Source organism: Etheostoma cragini, chromosome 20, assembly GCF_013103735.1.
Source record: "Etheostoma cragini isolate CJK2018 chromosome 20, CSU_Ecrag_1.0, whole genome shotgun sequence".
Lineage (NCBI taxonomy): Eukaryota > Metazoa > Chordata > Actinopteri > Perciformes > Percidae > Etheostoma > Etheostoma cragini.
In genome coordinates this window covers 4821512-4826447 of record NC_048426.1, presented here as the reverse complement: position 1 = coordinate 4826447, position 4936 = coordinate 4821512, and the positions used below count along the sequence as shown (strand labels likewise).

The window sequence follows — 4936 nt, the reverse complement described above, 5'->3', positions numbered from 1 at the left end:
GGGGGGATAAATAGCTTTATTTCCTCCCATTTCTGCATTCATGAAGCAGCCTGGGGGACAGAGGACCAGACGCTGTCAGAGAAGGGCTCTCATCAACTGGACAGAGTCTTTCCAGGAAGTTGGTCTCTAAATTGACTGTGACATTAAAAAAGAAAACTATATGGAAATGATCATTCGTGGTTGTGTTCGCTTGGTCTATTCTGATCTCATCTTGGTGACACCAGCAGCTTCTTTTCTCTCTCCCTGTGTTGCTAAGCGCTCACTGCGGCACCCCAGAGCTCCCCTGGAAGCCACACAGCGTGGGCGGGTCTGTGACGTCCGTACATTTGGACCTGGAAAAAGATTCTATTCTTTTCAACCATAGAATAGAATCAAATAGAATGACTTTACTGTCCCCAAGGGGACATCTGTTCTGGGCACTGAGCTACAGTCTGTCACTTCACAATACAAGCGTGGAAGTCAGAGACCTTTCCTGATTACAACACAACTAAATACACACAACACAACTAACTACACACAATACATTCATGGAAGTCAGAGACCTCCCTGATTGCAACACAACTAAATACACAACACAACTAAATACACATAACACAACTAAATACACACAAAACAAGCATGGAAGTCATAGACCTCCCTGATTACAGCACAACTAAATACACACAACAAAACAAAATACACAACACAACTAAGTACACACAATACAAGCATGGAAGAAAGAGACCTTCCTAAACACAACACAACTAAATACACACAACACAACAAAATACACACAACACAACTAAATACTTCTGCTCACACTACAAGTCTGTCAAAGAGAAGGGACGTGCAATGGGAGGACAGTCAAAATGAAAGACAAAGACGATCCTGACAATGTCGCCATGACAGTCAACATCTACAAAAATGGCACAATTATGGTAGAAGGTGAACTAAGACAGGTTGAGAAAGACTTTTAGACTATTAAAGCAAAATACAGAGGGAGAGGACAACCCTGAGTGAAACCGTCTTTGCGAAGACGCTGAAGGACGCCACCCTGAACCACAACCCAGCACCCCCAACCACTCCCTCGCCAAGGCTACCAAGAAAAATCCTATTACTTCAGCAGCAAGGACCCCTCAACCTAGACCGCCCAAGCCTTATATCCCCACCCCCGCCACATCAGGGGCAGACCGCCCCCTCTTCTCGCCCCCCCCAGAGAGACTGACTGACAGGCAGAGCTACGCCCAGACAGCGAGAGGAACAGCCAACCTACCACCCACCAGCCGACTGAAGGACATCCAGCACATGCTGAGAACCCACCTGATGGAACCTTAACACACACACACACACACACACACACACACACACACACACAAACACACACACACACACTTCTAGCTTTTGCAGGGTGTTTGCTTTTTATTACAATTTTTATCTAAGAAAAGGAAACATTACATATGTCGTTTACAGGAGTATTTTAAAAGTATGATGTCTTTTTCTAACTTTTGTTGGAATGTGCCGGGCCTCCGGTCCTCAGCTTTTGGATTAAAAAGTAAAAATGCAGAGTTCCTTAAGGAGACGTGTCCAACAGGGAACATGGTGTAAAGTTCTACCAGTGGTTGTCCAATAGGTTACAGACAAGTGATTGTCCCGCCCACCAAATTAAAAGCAGTTACTCAGGGGGGAGAATCTGGAGGAAGGATAATTTGGTATACATCTGAATATACCGATTCAATAGAATTAATCAAGAGAGGTGAATTTTATATCTGAAAAAAAATAAAATAAAAACAATCTGCCCCACAGGTCCAACGTTAGGTCTTTACATTGTCAACGGCAGAGTAAGAGGAGACTTTCTCTGTAAATAGTTCCTCCCTTGGCAGCAGTACTGTTGATTATTTTATTTCTGACCTTGACATTTTTAATAATCAAGGCATTCACAGTCAATTCCCTTCCTCCTCTGTCTGACCATAGTGAAATAACAATCTGAGTAGAGGAAATCTCAAACACAAAGAAGCAGATTCTAATCATCTACAAACCTCTACCCAGCCCTTCAAATGGACAGCAATAAGAAAAGAAAAAGAGACTAAGGAAAAGAAAAAATATTAGTGGTGAAAAACGGTTTGATAATGATTATATAAAGCTAACGAGAGAACTAAGAAATGTATCCAATCAGAAACACAGGGCTCCAAATAACCAAACTGTACGCCTTCTTTATGGAAAAACACAAAAGAATACAAACATTTACTAAAACTTCAAGTCCAATCCATTCCGGGAAAATTGGCATTAGTAGTAGTAGTAGTAGTAATAGTACTAGTAGTAGTAGTAGTAGTAGTAGTAATAGTACTAGTAGTAGTAGTAGTAGTAGTATTCATCTGAGACAGCGCCGGATGATGAAATATGTCTGTGATAAGAAAAACAGGCGTTTGACTGAGCTTCTCTGTGATGATAATGAACACGTGTTGTTGTTTGCAAGGAGTCAGGAGAGACCGGAGACGGCCCTTTCTCTTGTCATGTGGACTTCTCTTTAGCGGGTGTGGGGCCGACCCGCCGGAGGAGTTTAAGGTGATTTGTCAGAGCGAATGAGTGTGAGGGTCAGAAATCTGTCAGTGTAGGAGGAGTGCCACCGCCCGAAGACCAGACACCCAGGAAATATCAATCACAACACTCCTACATGAAGAGACAGCCAGCACACACACACACAGCCACTCACATACAGTACAGTAGCACGCACACACACACACACACACACACACACACACACGTCCCACAGGAGAATACCACCGGACAGCGGCACCAGACCACCCATAAGCAGCCAGAGCCCTCACCAAGCCCTTTGTCCTACCAGAACTGGAAGCTGCAATGAGCCTGCTGAGACCTGACCTAAATACTGCACCTAAAATACAACCATGAGCCAGTAGATTATATCAAATCAACAACCAGGTGTAACCTAGGTAACAGGTGAAGAACACAAACAACAACATCACTAACTTACTTTAAATGTACCAGAACTACAGACCAATACAACAGGCCTAATGAACAGACACCATCAGTTATGAGACTTACAGTTCTCAAGGACTCACACATTCTCTCTCAAACACACACACACACACACACACACACACACACACACACACACCCACACACACAAACACACACACACACACACACACACACTTGATTCTCCACCAGACAGCTTGTCTCTTTTCTTTTCTCTCCCTTTCTTCGTGGTGTGAGGTGCGTGTCCACGTTATCCTCTGACAGGCACTCCCAATCACACCTGGTAGACGACCTTTAGTACAAAACTAAAGGAACAAGATAATTTTGTAAAATGTACGGAGTAGAAAGTACCGATATTTGTGTTGAAAACTAAGGAGTAAAAGTAAAAAGTCACCATAAAAATAAGTAGTAAAGTAAAAATATCTGAAAAATCTACTTAAGTACAGTAACAAAGTATTTGTAGCAGCAGTTAAAGCCAATGGGTGATTGTCTAGCTACAGGCAACGCCAGATGACGGTGCATTTGGGGGACGTGGTAGTGGAGTTCAGCCAGAAAAAGTGAGAATCATGTGACCATGAATATACCACAAAAACGTGTTAAGTTCAGGAAAAAGATGGTGGTTTGGATTAAAACACCCCCAAAGAACAAAACAGCATTTCCTGGATAGAAGTGTTTCGTCTGGCTCTATGTCCATGCTATTGAAAGGGGGGGGGGGGGGGGGGTCTCCTCGGATATTAACAAATCGCACCCTAAAGCCCTGCTCTGAGACCAGTAGCAGGGAACTATAGAGGCATCTGGCATGAGGTCCCATAGCACTGGCAGATTTTATTCTTTTTTCCAAGACGCTTTATTTCTGAACCCGTATTAACTAATCACATGCACATCTGTTCTGAAAATACCACATGCATCCTGTGACCATGTACATAGCGAACGGTATTTCATAATGCTGGTTGTATGTACTGTATATGGCGGATTAATTATTGTTCAGCTTTTAGCTATATGTCTGCTTTTATTGAACAAAGTGAACATTGGAATGAAAAAGGCAGCACTAAAGAAAGAATGACAGTTATGCTTTAAAGCTTTGATATGGAACTTTTTTATATTAATCAACGTCTGTTGCTCCAAAGCTAATTAACTCTTAGCGCCACACAGTTCTCTCTGGATGTCTCAGTTTTAACCATCATGTCCTCCTTGGCCACTAGCAACTGTGTGGAGGAGGGGGGGGGGGTTGTGCCTTGTAGCATGTGGACGCGCCGACAGTGTTGTTGTCATTACTTAGAATTCCTCATGGGGGAGACAGAAACTAAGCACTATAGCTTTAAGGTGCAGTTTTCTACTGATAAAAAAAATCCCTCAGTGTCTTTCACAGTGTATTCATTGAGGCAGTTATTATTGCAATGACAAAAAAAACAAAAACAAAAACTTTTCAACAATTTTGGTCGTCTTTTTGACACTTTTGTCACTTTTCTCTATGTTTTGGAAGGTTTTTCCCGGCATTTGTCACTTTTTAAACTTTCTTTTATTGTTTTTTTTCAAATGCTATAAAATTGAAAAAAAACTGAATGAAAGTAGTGACCTGATCATTAATTTTACTTGTGAAGAGCGTTGTAGGAAACCATCCAAGTTTTTATTTTTTGATGATTTAGTTGAAAGAAAATCCCCAATTTCTAAATTTCTTTTTGAAGATGGGTTTAAATTTGACCGAGGACAACAGGAGGGTTAAGAAGATGGCGCTGCCCATGTGAAAGCATCCGCGAATAAAACCCTGAACACACCTCACGGGAGACCACGGAGAACCAAAAATAGCGACACAAAGTGAGAACAAAGGAGTAGCCACCGAGCCCGGTCCAGGCTGCATCACAACACATCACACACTGACAGGACACCGTCATCAACGCGCTGCGTCAGCCAAACACTGAGAGAGCCAATCAGCCGTAGTGCAGTCCAAACACCACACACA

The 4936-nt window shown here is 42.5% G+C and overlaps 2 protein-coding genes and 1 long non-coding RNA gene across 3 annotated transcripts in view; 1 reads left to right on the top strand and 2 right to left on the bottom strand.

The window, feature by feature from the left end:
• Positions 1 to 4936, bottom strand: part of galcb (galactosylceramidase b) — a 379778-nt gene that overhangs the window by 69851 nt on the left and 304991 nt on the right. The window lies entirely within an intron of this gene.
• The window catches only part of kcnh5b (potassium voltage-gated channel, subfamily H (eag-related), member 5b), a 149485-nt gene that overhangs the window by 65218 nt on the left and 79331 nt on the right, over positions 1 to 4936 (bottom strand). The window lies entirely within an intron of this gene.
• The window catches only part of LOC117935895, a 21399-nt gene that overhangs the window by 605 nt on the left and 15858 nt on the right, over positions 1 to 4936 (top strand). The gene's annotated exons all lie outside the window — the stretch shown is intronic.